The sequence below is a fragment of the Pongo pygmaeus genome, chromosome 4 (assembly GCF_028885625.2).
Source record: "Pongo pygmaeus isolate AG05252 chromosome 4, NHGRI_mPonPyg2-v2.0_pri, whole genome shotgun sequence".
In the NCBI taxonomy this organism is placed as follows: domain Eukaryota; kingdom Metazoa; phylum Chordata; class Mammalia; order Primates; family Hominidae; genus Pongo; species Pongo pygmaeus.
This window is the reverse complement of record NC_072377.2, coordinates 17,006,584-17,025,469: the sequence shown is the minus strand read 5'-3', so window position 1 is coordinate 17,025,469 and position 18,886 is coordinate 17,006,584. Positions and strand designations below refer to the sequence as shown.

The 18,886-nt window shown below is 44.5% G+C and overlaps 1 protein-coding gene across 4 annotated transcripts in view; it reads left to right on the top strand.

Moving 5' to 3' along the window:
• The window catches only part of RETREG1 (reticulophagy regulator 1), a 150,537-nt gene that overhangs the window by 783 nt on the left and 130,868 nt on the right, over nucleotides 1–18,886 (top strand). The window lies entirely within an intron of this gene.

Genomic DNA, 18,886 nt, shown 5'->3' with positions numbered 1-18,886 from the left:
GCAAACGTGCTTGAACGTGTCTTGGTTTTTGCGGCCCCAGCAGGCATATCTGGACCAGATTAGGTACACATTCAAAACGGTGCCGCATTCATCAGTCCCTGAGATGGGCCCTGAATGATTTGTTTTTTCCTTCCCCTGGAGCGTTAGGTTTACTGTGTTTACTCCCTGATGAGAAAACACAGGCAGTAGAGTATGCCCAGCACCCACCCCCAGGTATGCACAGTGTGGAAAACAGGCATATTTTTAGGTGAAGTACAGGGAGAACACACGGGAATGCTCAGCCCCTGAGCAACAGGTTTGTCTCTCCAAAAAGCGCTCTTCACCAGGAAGGCCAGGGAAATGTCTGTCTCCTTCGTTGAAAGTGGTGTCCTGTCATCCGTTACCACGCTATTGAGGGCGGAGAAAAGCCTTCTTTGTTTGCTAAGTGTTCTCATAACAAACATGACCCACACAGTGCAGAATAATCAGACTCCGATAACAGATACCTTGTTACAGGACAGAGATTTCTGAACCTTAAAGTTGAGAAATAAATAAATTGCACAAAATAGACAGTCTGCCATTTTCTAGGTTAACTTGAGCAAGGTGAATAATATTTTCCTGCAGATCTCTGCTAGTCCTGGTGTTTTCTCTTAAAACTGGCTGTATCTTGTCGGAGGTCCCTGAAAGTGAATTAACTGGATCCGTAGGTATCTGTGTTTGGAGTAGAGTTTATTCCAAATCTATCTTATGGAGTTAATGCGAGCACTCAAATAAGAAGGACATATTGTCTTATGCTAGATTGGGCAATAGTCTAATAGTCTTAGGGCTGTGTCTCACTAATGTTTACAATGTTTTTAACATTTTCTTTTTCTTTTCTTTTCTTTTCTTTTTTTTTTTTTTGAGATGAAGTCTCACTCTGTCGCCCAGGCTGGAGTGCAGTGGCGCGATCTCGGCTCACTGCAAGCTCTGCCTCCCGGGTTCACGCCATTCTCCTGCCTCGGCCTCCCGAGTAGCTGGGACTACAGGCGCCCACCACCACGCCTGGCCAGTTTTTTGTATTTTTTTAGTAGAGACGGGGTTTCACCGTGTTAGCCAGGATGGTCTCGATCTCCTGACCTCGTGATCCGTCTGCCTCGGCCTCCCAAAGTGCTGGGATTACAGGCATGAGCCACTGCGCCTGGCCTTAACATTTTATTTCTTAATTTTAAATTTTATTTCTTTAAAAAACTAATACAGTCTCATAGTTCAAAAGTTTAAAGGTACAAAAGGGTAAGCATTTTGAAAATCTCTTTCTCCTCCCAGTCCCTGGCCGCCCAGTTTCCTCACGGAGGCCAGCAATGTTACTAGTTTCCTGTGTCTCTTTGCAGATAGTGCAAGTTTCAGCAAATACACCATATTCTATGCAAATTGTGGAATAGCATATGAGCTCTTCCTTTTCCTAGTATTTCTTGGTGATTGCTTCCTTGTTCTTCTTCAGCTGCTTCAGAATTCTATTGTAAGGATGTCTCAAATTACTTAACCTGTCTCCTACTGAGGCAGTAATGTTTCCAAGCTTTTGCTATTTCAGTGTTATAGCTAATGACCCTGTACATGCATCATTTTGCATATATGCAAGTATTTTAGAGAACTTCCCAGAAGTGGAATTGCTGGGTCAGAGGACATGTGCACTTGTAATTTTGATGGCTGTCACCATATTGCATGCAGCTCCTTAGGGTTCTAACAATTTATATTCCCACCAGCAATGTGTATGACTGCCTGCTTTGCTACACTCTTGCGAAGAATATTTTATGAAACTTTTTGATCCTGCAGATCTGATAGGTGAAAAAGACTATCCCAAAATGATTTTATTTTGCAGTTCTCTGTGATTGAGCATTTTATCTTATGTTTAAGAACCACTACCTTTACCTTTTATCAGCATTGTTTGTTTATAAATAACCTTTGTCTATTTTTTCAAGTAGGCCATTGTTCTTTTCCTTATTGATTTATAGGAGCTGTTTTTATATTAAAGACTTTAGCCTAATTTCCATAACATGAGTTGCAAACTTTTTTTCTATGATGTTTTCTTTAATGACACCTATTGAAAATAATGTTTTTGCATAAAATGATTGAAAGGCATATTTGGTAGTATCCAGGGGTGTTTTCTTCCATCCATTTTATTTATACTGATGGAGAAGAAAACATTGGCCAGCCATTCAGCCTAGAAACAGCCTTCTCCTTATCTGTTTTATTTCATCTCCTGTTTGTGGCATCTGCATTCCATGCATGTCTTTTCTTTGACAAAAATGACTGTCCTGTTCTTTAAATTCAGAATTACTTGTTGCTTTTGCATTATAATTCATTGGAATTTATGACCCATTTATTAATGTCATTAAAATTTTGTTTTTTTTCCCTTTTATTTGTTGCTCTGGGGGTTAAAATGATTTTCAAGGACATCACTTTTTCTTTAAATAATGTATTTCTTCTCAAATGATCTTAAATTATGTGATACTCTAAACTTCTGTGTCTTGGGAACTCTAAAGCACTGTATTTTCTATGAGAAAAAAAGATCAATTTTAAAACTATGGGGAACCCAACCAAATCTGTCTTAAGCAATGGGATGTTGTTTTCACTTTAATTGATGTTATTTCATTTTTGTGGAAATAAACTTTTTAAAGATATATTTTTGAATGATTTAGCACCTGGCATTAGCAGTGGGTTTTAGGAGTCTGAATTTGACTCAAAAGCTTCAACATTTATTACCTGCCCATTATCTGCAAGATTTTGGGCAAAAATTGTGACACAGCCATAACCAATGGGTATAACTCAAAGTTGCATGAATTAAGTGTGGTGGAAGATTCAGGAAAGGATAATTCATTTTGATATGGTTTTGGGGAACAGTGGTATCGTGGATGGAAGAGATTGTGGGCTTCTTAATAAGGAGATCATGCTTGAACCAGACCTCAGTGGGTGGGAATGATTGGGAGATCTAGTAGATGATCAAGAGCATTCTAACCCTGAGGAATACAATAAACCCAATAGCATCTTGAAGGTGTACCTAATATTTCAACCACCACACAGTAAACAGATGCAATGGCAGCATGGGCTGGTAGAAAATGTAGTGGGAGATAAGGTTGGCTAGGTGGTTTGTGGGGGCAGTAGTTGCCTCAGATGCTATGTTGTGTGTTTGGATTTGTTTTTTCTGTAGGCAACAGGAACCAAAAAAAAAATACTTTGTAGAAGTATCCACAAATAATTTAATGGATAAGTACATTGTGGTTCATTTATTTATTATAAATTGTGATATCATATAACAATGAAAATACAGCTTTAGCAACAACAGGGATGAATTTTACAAATGTAATTTTGGTCAAAAGATGCACAAAGTAATATATGCTGAATGATTCAATTAAGTTTTAAATGGTGCAGGAACTGAACAGGATTGGTTAGGGATACACACATAGGAGATAAAACTACAAAGAAAAAAGACATTCTTGAATCAGAGACGTGCAGGCACACACACACACACATGCATTCTTATCTATGGTATATTTTATGAAAAATACTAAAATATGAAAAAATGCGAAAAAATGATATTCATGAGAACTCAGAGGAGTTTGGCAAAATAGAGGCCACATAGAGTGCCTGTCTCAAAAAGCAGAGTTTCCACAACTGAAATAGATTGGGTAACAGTCCCATAGTTTTGTGGTGATGAGAGGCCTCAGATAATATTATCTCACTCATTTCACCAATGAAGAACATGTTTTTAGAATTTTTTTCCTTCATTTAAAATTTTATTTATTTAAAAATTAACTAACATAGCCTTACAGTTCAGATGTTTAAATGTACAAAAGGGTAAACATTTTGATGTCTTCCTACGCCTGTCCCTGTCTATGCAGTTTCCTCTCAGAAGCAACTGATGTTGTAAGCATATCCTGAAACAGAATGAGCCCAATGTAATAGAAAATGTTGGTTTTTTTTTTTAAATATCAACTTTTTGTGGTTTACTACCAATAAAATGCCCATACTGTAAGTATACAGTCAAATGTATTACATATGCCTGTGTAACCACACTAGCAGTAGAGATCTAGAATATTTCATCACCCTTAAAGGTTTCTTTGCATCCCTGTTCTATCAGCACCCACCCCTGGGGACTGATCTGTTTCTGTCACTGTTGACTAGGTTGGACTTCCCTAAAGCTTTGTATAAATGGTGTTATTTAGGGTGATAGGGCGATGTCTTTTTTTTTTGAGACGGAGTCTCACTCTGTCTCCCAGACTGGAGTGCAGTGGCGTGATCTTGGCTCACTGCAACCTCCACCTCCTGGGTTCTAGCGATTCTCCTGCCTCAGCCTCCCAAGTAGCTGGGACTACAGGCGCATGCCACCATGCCTGGCTAATTTTTGTATTTTTAGTGTTGACAGGGTTTCATCATATTGGTCAGGCTGGTCACGAACTCCTGATCTCAAGTGATCTGCCTGCCTCAGCCTCCTAAAGTTTGTGATGTCTTTTGTGTCTGGCTTTGCTTACTCAGCATAGTTTTGTGATTCATCTCTGCTGTGTGTATCAGTTATTTGCTGCTTTGTATTGCTGGGTAGTGTACCACTTTGATGATGTACCACAATTTGTTTTTCCATTTGCTAGTTGATGTTCCTTCAGGTAGTTTTCATGTTTGACTATTATGAATAAAGCTATTGGAAAACATCAGGTAGAAATCTTTGTATGAAGTGTCTGTTTTTGGTGAGGAAAGTGGTAAGCCCTGATGGTTGCCTTGGATAGGTACAGAATGGAGTAAAAGGTCTGTTTCCTAAGTCTTGCTGATTGTCGTATTGAAATTTAATGGCTTATGATGCAGCTTCTCTTTTGGGCATGTTACCTCTGCAGCCTAGAAAGTGTCTCTGATGTGATTTTTTTTTTTTTATTCAAGTTCTAGGGTACATATGCACAACATGCAGGTTTGTTACATATGTATACATGTGCCATGTTGGTGTGCTGCACCCATTAACTCATCATTTACATTAGGTGTATCTCCTAATGCTATCCCTCCCCACTTCCCCAACCCCATGACAGGCCCTGGTGTGTGATGTTCCCCTTCCTGTGTCCAAGTGTTCTCATTGTTCAATTTCCACCTATGAGTGAGAACATGCGGTGTTTGGTTTTTTGTCCTTGCGATAGTTTGCTGAGAATGATGGTTTCCAGCTTCATTCATGTCCCTACAAAGGACATGAACTCATCCTTTTTTATGGCTGCATAGTATTCCATGGTGTATATGTGCCACATTTTCTTAATCCAGTGATCATTGATGGGCATTTGGGTTGGTTCCCAGTCTTTGCTATTGTGAATAGTGCCGCAATAAGCATATGTGTGCATGTGTCTTTATGGCAGCATGATTTATAATCCTTTGGGTATATACCCAGTAATGGGATGGCTGGATCAAATGGTATTTCTAGTTCTAGATCCCTGAGGAATCACCACGCTGTCTTCCACAATGGTTGAACTAGTGTACAGTCCCACCAACAGTGTAAAAGTGTTCCTATTTCTCCACATCCTCTCCAGCACCTGTTGTTTCCTGACTTTTGAATGATTGCTATTCTAACTGGTGTGAGATGGTATCTCATTGTGGTTTTGATTTGCATTTCTCTGATGGCCAGTGATGGTGAGCATTTTTTCATGTGTTTTTTGGCTGCATAAATGTCTTCTTTTGAGAAGTGTCTGTTCATATCCTTTGCCCACTTGTTGATGGGGTTGTTTTTTTCTTGTAAATTTGTTTGAGTTCATTGTAGATTCTGGATATTAGTCCTTTGTCAGATGAGTAGATTGCAAAAATTTTCTCCCGTTCTATAGGTTGCCTGTTCACTCTGATGGTGTGATTTGGTTTTGAACCCATGGTTGGAGACCATGGCATTTAGAAAAGTCCATGCATAGGCCTTTTTCCTTAGTGCCTGTGGCATTGCATGACGATGGCATTACCTTCTATTGGTATAAATAGTAAAACTGTAGGAAAGTGATTTGCCTGAGGTGACCACGCAGGGGCACCCCTGGCAGGAGACCTGGGGCACTCTGACTTTTCAGGCGTCTCAGGCTGGGCACCAGGCAGTCCTGAATGCCAGCAGATCCTACCAAGAGTCCTTGGAGCACTATCTGTCAAATTGTTTTGGAAGGTTGCAGGGTTCAACTTCCCACTTGATGTCAAGTGCCCCTTCTCTGCCAGCATGAATGGGGTGCCCCAGCTTGCATTAGAGCCATGGCTCTCAAAGTGAGGTCCTGGGCTAGCAGCATCCACATCACCAGTGTCACCTGGAGACGCAAAATCATGGGCCTCCTCCACACTCACTGACAGGAATCTCTGCAGGTGGGCCCAAAGCATCTGGGTTTTCTCCAGCTCTCTGGGTGATTCAATACATGTTCCAGTTTGAGAACCACTATGTTTGAGCACTTTCTGGAATCGTGAGCTATCTTCTCCATAAGGCAGCATTTCCATTGCTGGGCGGCACTCACTGGTCAATGTTTTCCTTACATGAAGGCCATTGCTTGATTGTCTCCGCAGCTGCCCAGGATGTAGGCCCCTCCCCAGGATCGCCCTTTGTGTGTTTCAAAATCCATTCTCTTCTTGGTTCCCACTGAGTCTTCTCTTCCCCGACTGAGAAATCCTGGGCCCTTCCACTCACTGCTGTCCTGTCTGGTTTGCAGATCCTTCTGGCCGGGCTTCAGTTCATCTGTATTCTGCCTGGAATGCAGCATTCCTGAGGTGGCCTGGCCGCTGCATACTCTCTCCCTTCCTCCTGGATGGCGTCCTTCTAGCCTCACAGCCTGAGATAGAATTTCTTTACTACAGTTGACAATAACTCCCTTTTATAGATGCTACTGTTGCTGGTTGTTAGACTCTTAAAAATAAGTAAATATATATCATTTAGTGCTTTGTCAAAGTATGGCTGTATGTATAGTTATATACAGTTACAGTTTGTCAAACTTTACTAAAGTTATGATAAAGGGTGTTCACATGTAGCATCGTATTTAAACCTTGCAGGAACCCAGTGAGGTGTGTGTTGTTCCCATTTTACACAGGAGGAAACAGGAGGCCCAGAAAAGTTAACTGAACACCAAAGATGATGTTGACCTGTACTGTTCAATAGAATGTTTGTAGTGATGGACATAGTCTGCCTTTGCACTGCCTGTTATGGTGGCTTCTTGTGGCAGTTGAGCATGTGAAATGTGGCTAGTGGGACTCGGAATGCCATTTGACTTTTATTTAAGTGTAAGTTTAAATAGCCACACATGGCTAGTAGCTGCTGCGTTAGCACAGTCTTAGATAAGTGCTGAAGCTGGGTAATGAAGCAGCATCCATTTTCCCTAAGTTCAATGATTTTTCTACCCTATCTTGCTAAAGAAAAATAGGAGACTATTAGGGCTTACTTTTTTCAATATTACAGAATCATACTTAGTGATTTCAGCACAGAGTGAAAAAAATTATATTGGGAGAGGGTTGCTTCTGCATGAATGGGAAGGATCTTGTTAGACTGTCAGCCAGCCTGGTCCAAGTTCCTCGCCTTATCTTTGTTCCGACTGGGTAGTCGGTACCTGTGAATGAGTGTCTGCTCCCTGCCCAGTGTGGTCAAGGGGCTATACCTGGGCCCAGGGGGTATACCAGAAGCCCAGTGCCTGAACTCAGAGAGCCTACCCACTGGTTTAGGAGACACAGCTGATTTGGTGAATCGATTGAGAGAGTATGTCACAGTTCCAAATTGCATGTCACGGTCTCCAGGGCTTTACAGTTGAGGACAAAGTGGGGATGAGGGAGGTTTGGAATAGCTGATGAAAGTCTCGTGAGATTTATTGTATAAGCCTAGAAGAAAAGGTATAGTTTTAAAAGTGAGGTTAATGGTGAGCGATTTCCATGTAGGACAAACTCAGGAAGAAATGGGAGATGAGCACTGGATGTTGTCGGGATGGAGAGACTCTCCTGACTCACACTGAGGGTGTGTTTTGGGGACAGAGAATTAATCTTGGGTTGCTGGATCCACGTGAGATCTGAAACACTGTAGATGTTATAAAAGGTTTGGTGAAATGAGCAGGACTAGAGGATATTCCCCTATGGTGAATAAGGTGGGGCTATTTAAAGACAGAGAGAGTGGGCCGTGCACGGTGGCTCACAATTGTAATCTCAGCACTTTGAGAGGCTGAGGTGGGCAGATCACCTGAGGTCAGGAGTTCAAGACCAGCCTGGCCAACATGGTGAAACTCCATCTCTATTAAAAATACAAAAATTAGCTGGGCATGGTGGCATGCGCCTGTAATCCCAGTTACTTGGGAGGCTGGGGCAGGAGAATCACTTGAATCCGGGAGGTAGAGGTTGCAGTGAGCTGAGATCATGCCACCGCATTCCAGCCTGGGCGACAGAGTGAGACTCTGTCTCAAAAAAAATAAATAAAAAATAAAAACAGAGTGGAGGGGAGGGGAGGGGAGATTTATGTGCTTGCTAGGGGGAATACCCAGAGGTGAGGCTGCAAATTAAAAGGATGGGGCCAGGTTTTGAAGAGGTTACTATTGGACCATGCTAAGGAATTTGGATGACATGAAATAAGCAATACTCATCTATTACCCTAATATTAATACCATAATATTCCTCCCTTTCTTTCAGAACCTCCATTAAAATATGCAACAAGTATTTCTTTCTTTTTTTTGTTTTTTTAAATCGAGACAGAGTGTTGCTCTGTCTTCCAGGCTGGAGTGCAATGGCGTGATCTTGGCTCACTGCAGTCTCCGCCTCCTGGGTTCAAGTGATTCTCTTACCTCAGCCTCCCAAGTAGCTGGGATTACAGGCACCTGCCACCACACCCAGCTAATTTTTGTATTTTTAGTAGAGACAGGGTTTTACCATGTTGGCCAGGATAATCTTGAACTCCTGGCCTCAGGTGATCTGCCCGTCTCGGCCAGCCAAGCCATCACGCCTGGCCAAAATATGCAACAAATATTTCTTGAGTGTGTGCTATATGCTGGTACTGTTCTTGGTGCAAGGGATATAACAGTGGACAAACAGATAAGATCCTTATTCTCCCAGAGCTTATATTCTAGTGGTGAAAGTGGTAGAGAAAATACAATAAACAAATATACAAAATGCCAGAAAAGGCCGGATGTTATGAAGAAAACTAAAGCAAGGACAAGGGATAGAGAGTGACAGAAGTTACTACTTTGTTGGGTGGTCATCATTGGCCTTTCAGGAAAGGACCTTGAGTAGACACCTGAAGAGCAAGTCAAGGAATGATCCAAGCAGGTAACTCTGGAGGGGAGTGTTCCAGGCAGAGGGAATGGCACACACAAAAGCCCTGGGGTGGGAGTGGGATTGGGGTGTTTGCAGGGCAGCAAGGAGACCATTGTGGCTGGGGCTGGGTGAGCAAGGGGGGGACAGTGTTCGTTCAGCTCAGAACTTCATGCCACAACTGTGCCAGAGGCTTTTTGTCAGCTTTCTGCCAGCCCCTCTGGATGTATTAGGGGAGCAAGAGCCTGGGGCCAGGCACCAGCTAGGACACCATTGCAGGAGCACATGGTGCAGAGAGGCTGAGCCAAGGTAGTGGGGTTGGGGAAGAGGAGATGGATTTGGGGTGACTCTGGAGATAAAATTGGGAGGACAGAATGATTTGGTGGGTAGGGGGAGAGAAAGGCTATGGGCTAGATGACTTAGGCTATGGGCTAGATGAGGAGTGCCTGGTAATGACCTTAACCAATGTAAGGGTGGCTGAGGTTGTGGCAGGCTGGGGTTGCCCAGATTTGGCCATGTTGCAATGGACATGGCTGTAGCTTACCAGGTGAATTATCCACGTGTCACTACAGTGACACAGACTGAAGCTCAGAGTGCTGGTTGAGTTTGAAGTATGGAGTTGCATGTGTTGGAGTTTAGTCGTTGCAGCCTTGGGAACGTGTGAAATTTCCTGGGGAGAGCTGGGGGAGAGTGTTGGGGAGATTGAATTACCACAGTGGGTGACCAGAAAGAGCACCTTGAGAAGGAGAGTGGCAGCAGAGGGGAGTCCCAGGAGAGGGTTGTTCTGGAGCAGCCAATGTGGCGATCACGAATGTCATCCAGTACTTGACTTGCAATTGCTCCTTCCTGGCCTTAGCTGAAGCGGTTCCTATAGGGGCCTGGTGGTCTCCAATCACACCCGAAGGGGAGGACACTCTCTTCCTTTCTCCGTGGCACCACCTCCTCGCTGCAGCATTGTGGCTCAGTGGAGGACATGGCTATCCACTCTATTTCTGGGCCTCTCTGTGATTTGGTTCTTAGGCTGGCTCCCGACTTGGCCAACAGGAATTCAAGTAGTTTAGGAAATCTTTTCTCTCTGCCATGGTCTGAATATTTGTGTCCCCTTAAATTTCATATGTTGAGACCTTCTCCCCAGTGCATTAGTTTTAAGAGGTGGAGCCTTTAGGAGGCTATTAGGTCATGAAGGGGGAGTCCTCATGAGTGGGATTAGTGCCCTTATAAAAGGGGTCAGAGGTAGCTTGTTCACTCCTTCCACCATGTGATGACACAGCAAGAAGGTGCCATCTGCAAAGCAGAGAGTGAGCCCTCACCAGATGCCAAACCTGCCAGTGCCTTGATCTTGAACTTCCCAGCCCCTAGAATTGTAAGACATGAATTTATGTTTTATATAAGCCACCTAGTTAATAATATTTTTGCTACAGCAACCCAACTGGACTAAGCACCCTCTCTCTAATGCTTGGCCTTCACCCCGATGAGATACCTTAGTTTGAATGTCAGAAGCTACAAGTCACCAGTGTTTCTATTTGTAGACTCTTAACACCCCACTCTCTCCCATTCTTGTTCCATTCTCTAGATGCCTGGAGATGCCTGGGTGGGTATTCCAAAGGACTCTAGAATTTGTGGGGAAAGGGACTATGGAGAGGCAAGGTCAATGATATGGTGGAGGAATGTGACAGCTTGAAGTTCTGGGGAGGACCGAAGGGGCTAGGTGAGAAGGACACCTTTTCTTCTGATTCCTGGGGACCCAGGGGAAAGATGGGTATACCTGTAGTCTAAGTGGCAAGGAGTCACATGTGTTGTCTGATTTCTCTCTGAAGGAGGATGGTAATCTACTGCAGTTGAGGAGGTTAAGGCAGGACAAGGCACCTGCAGAGACCGGCTGTAAGCTTTAGTGGAGAAGCATAAATGACTGGGGGAAAATGCTAGATTACACTTTTGTTTTGTTTTGTTTTATTTATATTTGGCCATTTCTTCAGTGCAGACATTTTATATCAGGCTCCTGTATCTTCATCTTTGTCCTCATTGACCATTTTTTTCCAAGGTGCATATTTAATGGAGTAGTACTAGTTTTAGTATTGTAGTCACCCCTATACTCTATTAGTTTAACAATAAATATCTTATGGGAAATTTCCCATCTGCTAAAGATAAAATGAGTCCAAGATATCCATATACGATTTCGAATGTACTTTTAGAAGCATGCAGCTGTGAAGTATTTTCAAATGTTTTGCCAAATGATTCAGTGTAGTGCTCTTTGTTTGCTGCTGATTCCAGTTTTTGGAAAGATTTTTGTCTCAGGGATGAAAAAGGCAATACCTAAGTGAAAACACATTGGGTGAGGTGTGGCCACCTCCACGCTCCTGACGGTAATCCTAGACTGGGAGAAAGAGCATGAGCCACCCACGGGAGGCTGGCATCCCATCTCTTCCCACTCACCAGACCTTTCACCTGAAAGATGAACTCAGATGACAGAGGGAGCTCTCCTGAGTTGTGGCCACGTGGACTTTCTGGGTTTCTAGATAAACCATTGTGGCTATTGTGTATTGAGCCATTCTTCTTTTGACAATTTTGTGGCACACTTTCTGTGGCCTTGCATGATTTCCTGGATTCCTGCAGTGATCCTTGATAATAGCAGTGACCATCTATGGGGCTCCTGCTTTGCTTGGCACTTGGTGGAGTTTCCTTATTTAATTATCACACCACACAGCAAGGTATCATTGCCCCATTTGGCAGAGGGGATATTGGGGTTCAAGGGATTTAAGTCACTTGTCCCAAGGTAAGGGTATTTGGCAGAATGGGGATTCCGATCAGGTTTCTGCTCCCCACCCCGCCCCAATAAGCTGGACTGCAAGGGGAGGTTGTTGGGTGTAATCAGAGCGTAATTCAATATGACTTCTTCCCTCTGCTTCTAGAAGACAGAGTTAATTTCTTTCTCAGATCAAGCCATCAGCTTTCACTCACAGAGCTTGCTGTCTCCATCTGCTTTATAGAAAAAGGTTAATTTATTTTCCAAGTAAAATTTCGGCACCAATTGTGGCTTCATCCCTGTAGAGGATTCCACCCCGCCACCTTTGTTTTCCATTTTAGGCATTGATTACCAAAGCAGGGTGTGTATTTCTGTGAGTTGTCAAGTGGCCCAGTCTCATCATATTTCAGTTCCCTTTTGTGTGTGCTCTTTTGACCCACGGTGGCGGGGTGGGGGGGTGGGTGGCACTTTCCCTACAGGTAAGATGTCATGTGGGCTCTGGCCTGTTCTTAGCTGATTGCACTGCTTTGTGGTGTAGCGTGCTGCATGAAATATGTGATGTGGGATGCAAGCCCAGGTGAATCTAGAGTTTGGGGTACTGACATGTTGTGCTGAAGGAGGGTTACTGCCACTCTGAGGGTGGGGTTGGGCTGGGGGGCAGGGAGCCGTTATGGAGGCAGCACAGGAGAGCCCACACCCGCCCGTGCCTCTTCTCACCCACTCTGCAAAGCTGCGTGCTCTGTAGGCAGCTGCTGTCCCACCAGGACTGTGACCCCCTGCATCTCTGTTCCCTGCTCTGTCCCTTCCCTGTCATCAATCTCCCCTGTCACCTCTTCAGTGAGGTTGTCCCCAGCCTAGACTCCATCTAGGTCTTGCTTGTTAATTTCAGTTTCAGATCTGCAAATATTCTTCAGAGAATTTGGTGCACCTTGAAGGTATTTTGTTAATTTTTCTCTGTGTTTGTTTTTCTAATTCTTAAAGCCTTGTTAAAACTCTGTTAAGTATCCCTTGGGTCAAAGAAAAAAATTAAAGCTCCAATTACAGAATATATAGTAAATGATGTGGAGAATATTGTGTATGAAGATCAGTCTCTCCCTCACACACACATACATCTTTAATGTCAATTAATTCCACTGGGTTTTTAATTGAAATGCAGCAATTTCTTACTCTATCTCACCTTACTTCCCAGTCCTGTTTCTAGGAGCGACTGTTGTTTGTTATGCTCTTGGCTTTATATAGACTTTTCTAAGTAAAATTCTGTTTTTTTTTTTTTTGAGACAGAGTTTCTCTCTTGTTGTCCAGGCTGGAGTGTGATGGTGCCATCTCGGCTCACCACAACCTCCTCCTCCCAGGTTCAAGCAATTTTCCTGCCTCAGCCTCCCGAATAGCTGGGATTACAGGCATGCGCCACCAGGCCCAGGTAATTTTGTGTTTTTTAGCAGAGACGGGGTTTCTCCATGTTGGTCAGGCTGTTCTCAAACTCCTGACCTCAGGTGATCTGCCCACCTCTGCCTCCCAAAGTGCTGGGATTACAGGCATGAGCCACTGCGCCTGGCCTGTAAGTGAAATTCTTAAAATGCTGGTTTTTGATTCAGCAACATAAGACATTAATTTTCTCCTGGCACCCCGATTCACATGAACTCTTCTCATCCCCCTTCCCTTGTAATGATATCAGAAGTTTTTGTTAAAGCATTTTGACTATGTAAGTATTGTTCATATACAAGCTAAGTAGAGTATCATGTTTATGTTTCCTTTCTTGTTCAACGTTATTTTGCCGTTACTGTCAGAGTTCTCAGCCTCACAGTTCCCAGTGAATTGGGAAGAGTCCCAGAGTTCCCAGGAACTCACCCTCTTAGTTCCTCTCAGTTCCCATCCTTCTGTTCTGGTCTCCTCTGATGCCCCACTGGGCTTGCTGTCCACTTAGGACACACCCATCATCATCGTTTTCCTTCTCTCCTCTCTTCTGGAGCCCCTGATACTGGGCCCTTGCTTAAAACAGGGGGTCAGGACAAAGTCAACATCCTGAATGGGGAGGCCCCCATTTCTTCCTCTTGAGAATATTCATGAGAGTGTAAGGTTTTCTTCACATTTATCCCGAGTTCTTGATTTCTGTTTGTTTCTCCTCTGTTCCTGAAGCCTTCCTTGGTGCACTCCTCTGTATGGGGAGAGCACATTCTCTAGCTTTGAGAGAGTACAGAGGAAATACATGTCTTGAGAACTTGTATGCGGAAAACATCTTTATCCCGCCCTTGCTGTGGATTTCTCGTCTGGCTTGATTTAGAGTTCTGGGTTGGGAGGAATTGCCCTTAGAAATTGGAAGCATCGCCTCCTTGTCTCCTCGCTCGCTTCCAGTGTTGCACTTGAGCTGGCGAAAGGCCTGCCAATGCCTGATCTCTTATAGATGACCTGGTTTTTCTCCCTGGAAGGTTCTGGGGTTTTCTCTTGATTATTGATATTTCAACCTGATAGGCCTCTGTTGATATTTTTTTCATTTATTGTTCTTGGTTTTATGAACAGTCTCAGCTGGAAACTTATATCTTTCAGTTTTGGAAAATTTTCTTAAAGTCTTTTAAAAATAATTTCCTGGCCAGGTATGGTGGCTCATGCCTATAATCCCAGCACTTTGGGAGGCTGAGGCGGGTGGATCACTTGAGGTCAGGAGTTTGAGACCAGCCTGGCCAACATGGTGAAACCCTGCCTCTACTAAAAATACAAAAATACAAAAAATACAAAAATACAAAAATTAGCCGGGCATGGTGGCGCATGCCTGTAATCCCAGCTACTTGGGAGGCTGAGACAGGAGAACCTGGGAGGTGGAGGTTGCAGTGAGCCGAGATCACGCCATTGCACTCCAGCCTGGGCGACAGAGCAAGACTCCATCTCAAAAAAAAAAAAAAAAAAAAAAAAAGAAAATTCCTCCTGTTTGTTTTTCTCTTCTTTTTTTAAAATTTTGTTTCTAGAGGCAGGGTCTCGCTGTGACACTCAGGCTGGAGTGCAGTGAGGAGATCATAGCTTAAGTGATCCTCACACCTCAGCCTCCCGAGTAGCTGGGACCACAGATACACACTACCATGCCTGGCTAAATTTTAAAAATTTTTGTTAAGATGGGATCTTGCTGTGTTGACCAGGCTGGTCTCTAACTCCTGGCCTCAAGCAATCCTCTAGCCTCCGCCTCCTGAGTCACTGGGATTACAGATGTGAGCCACCACGCCCAGCCTGTTGTCTATTTTTTCTGGAGATCTTACTGGTCAAGTGTCTGACTTCTTGGATTGCTCCTGATTTTCTTAGTTTTTCTATTTTCATCTTTGTTTTCTGTTCTGCTTTCAGAAAGCTTCCTGTATCTTTTGCGTTCTACTGATTTAAAATTTCTGGTCTCATTTTTAGTTCTAAGACATTTTCCTCATTTTTGATTTTTTTCCTTTTAGATGCACTTGTTTTGATTCTTAGGTTTTTGATTCATAGATTTTTCACCTCCTTAATAAAAAGGAGAAATCAGTTTATTCGAGGTTTTCTTGTGTGTGTTCCAAGTTCCTTATTTCTGTGTGTTTTGTGTGTGTTAGGTGTTGAAGGCTTTCCTGAAATATCTAAGGGGTCCTCAGATTTCCTGTTCCTGTTTCACAGTAAAGGGCTCCAAGGCTGAGCACAGTGTGCTGGACTGAGGAGTTGCCACTTCACAGCGTTCACTGTGGGTCATCAGCATGCTGACCTCTCCTGTGGGGGCGGGGCAGGGAAGGGAAGCCTGACTCCGAGTGTTCTGGGAGCTGTGCCAGGGAGATGGTGAACACGTGGGGGTCCCAATCAGAATGTGCCTGGCATCAGCTCCCTGTTCTCAGCGTGGTTCCTCTGCCCTGCTCTCTTCTGTCCTGTTACCCCCGGGGTCTGAAGCCCTTCCACTTTAATTTTTTCAGAGAACAACCTCCTACTTCTATCAGGGTGGAGGAGGTCGTCTCTCCTGACCTTGCTGGGTGGGTAGTAAGATCTGAAGTTCTAACTGTTCATCATACAGATTTGTAGGCTGGGCTCAGTGGCTCATGCCTGTAATCCCAGCACTTTGGGAGGCCAAGGTGGGTGGATCACCTGAGGTCAGGAGTTCAGAACCAGCCTGGCCAACATGGCGAAACGCCGTCTCTACTAAAAACACAAAAATTAGCCGGGCGTGGTGTTCTGCACCTGTAATCCCAGCTGCTTGGGAGGCTGAGGCAGGAGAATCGCTTGAACATGGGAGGTGGAGGTTGCAGTGAGCCGAGGTCACGCCACTGCACTCCAGCCTGGGTGACATCTTCACACCTGTCCTGGCCCCTGCCTTCTCCCAGTACCTTCCACCCCCACGCTTTCCTGGGACCTGCAGCTCAGGGGGACGTGCTTTTGGGGGCCTTCCCCTTGCACCCTTGCAGTTCCCAGCGCTCTTTCTGCTGCTCACTCAGTTATCAGCCTGGAGCTTGCTTTCCATCTTCCAGACGTTTGTCTCCTTTCCTGCTTGCTTTTAGCATCATGCATGCATATCTTTGTCAGTATTTTTACTTTTTATTTTGGCGTGGTTTGGGGAGGAAGAGGAGAAAGATACGCATGTTCAGTGTGCCATGCCTGACCATAGGGCTGGCTTCCCCACCTGAATGCTGCCTCCAGCAGGGCAGAGAGCAGTCTGTTGCTTCAGCCATGTATCCCAGCACTGTGGCATATGGTAGGTGCTCAGTAATTGAGTGGGTAAAACTTTAGTGACACCCTCTGCTTTTTCATCCACTTCCTCATGATTCCCATACTTTTGGGAAAGGTATCCAAGTTCTCTGCTCACCTCCCTTGAGAAGAATTTCTCTTTTCCCATTTCTTTTCCAAAATACTGTGTGGTTGTGATAATTCCTATCCAATCCAAGTGCAGCACTTTGTAGACTTTAAATTAAAAATTGGCGTGATGACAATTTATTACTGAGTAGTAGTAATACGTGTCTAGATTTTGAAAAGTTTACTGATTAGAATATTAGTGAATGGAGTATATTTGGTTCTAGCTAGTCTCACTGAAGCATGAGAATGGCATTTTATTACAGCATTTCTTTTTATTTGTAAAAAATTTACTTATTTTTTCTTTTTTATTGAGACAGGGTGCTGCTTTGTTGCCCAGGCCGGAGTGCAGTGGTGTGATCTTGGCTCACTGCAACCTCCACTTCCGGGCTCAAGCAGCCCTCGCCCATCATCAGCCTCCTGAGTAGCTGGGACTACAGGTCTGTGCCACCACACTCAGCTAATTTTTAAAATTTTTTGTAGAGATGGGGACGCACTCTGGGGTCTCACTCAACTCCTGATTGAGCCAGCCTGGGTAACGTAGTGATCCTCCCACCTCTCAAAGTGATCCTCCCACCTCAGCTTCCCAAAGTGCTAGGATGGCGAGCGTGAGCCACTGTACCCAGCCTGTAACATTTAAACAAATAGAGCAAGATTTGTGAATGAAAGGCCCCCAGTATCAAACTCTAAATCCTAGGTGTCTTCAGCCTACCTTGATCTGACATTGAACTTTAACTGTAGTGGGCCTCGAAGGACTTGGTGGGGTCCGTCACTTACAAAGGATGGTTATAAAGGATGGTTAAAGGTGGTTCTTAGTGTTTAAAATCTCCTGGGAGAGATGACATGGAAAGCAGCAACTAGTTTGGTATGACAAATATGAGTGACAGGTACCTAGGCTGCTGCTACTGTGGGAAGGAACAGAAGTCCTCCAAATCTGGTGACTGCAGGGAGGTCCCACTTTTGTGAGTTGTGAATGCTAAGTAGAAGTGGTTTGGGTGAATCAACATAAGCAGAGCCTTCCAGGCTGAAGGAGTCACAAAGGCTCCGAGGGTGACAGTGAGTAACATGGCCCTGGTTTGTTTCATTAGCAAATACTCACTGAGAACATGGTAGGTAGAATCACTGTGCTAGACACTGGGGACACGGTGTCTTCTTCCCCCATGGAGCTCACAATCTGGGGAAGAAACTCAGGTCAGAGATCCTTTCCAGCACATTCTCATAAGTGCCATGCTAGCACTATGTAGGAGGGGGAGCCATGGTGGTTGTAGTCCGGAAAGACCTAGAAGTGACATTTTAGCTGGACGTAAAGAGTCAGTAGGTGTTGGCCAGGTTGCCGGGGTGTGCAGGGGAAGGATTTGTTCCAAGCCAAGGGAGCAGTGTGTGTGTGAAAGTCCAGAGGGAGGAGTGTGGACTGCCGAAAAGGTGCAGGGAGTTCCCTGTGGTCGGGAGGTGGGGAGATAGAAGGGGAGGGGGTGAGGCAGGGCAGGAGCTAGGGCACGGTGAAGAGCCTGGAACTGGAGTGGAGGGGTTTGGGTTTCATCCTGAGTACAGTCAGAAGCAGGGGGCTGCCCAGTTCCCTCCAGTGTAGTTCCTTACCTCTGGGGCAAGGAAGTTGTGCCAGCGGTCACCGGAGGTGAGGCTGGAAAGGAAGCAGGTCCAGATCCTCAAGGGCTTGGGTACTAGTTCCAGGACTGGGACCTCTTTCAGGCCTGGAGAACTGATGGGCCATTATAAACAACCCCTGGCACTGACGTGATTGATTCTTTGTAGAAAGCACTTGAGGGGCAGTGAGGAGGGGCATGTGGGAGACATGTTGGAGGCTCAGAGTGGGGCAGCAAGGGGAAGTCTGTTTTCTATAGGAAGCCACTAGTGAGGTCACTCTTGTGGGTGGGGGAGGACCAAGGGCAGTGCAGGTTGGAAGTGCCCTTCTCCCTGGGAGGGTTCTGGAGGGTACTGAGTCCAGCAGAGAAAGGCAATGTGCTTTTTGTGGCACCAAGGTTAGGGGTTATTAAGATTTATGATGCTTTTGGATTTAATGACGAAGGTACAGTGACAAATCAGTGAATAAGGATAATGTTACAATTCAGAACTAATGAGTGTGGAGCACTTATCCCGTGCCAGATATTTTAGGCACTACAGTGTCTCTTATTCCATATA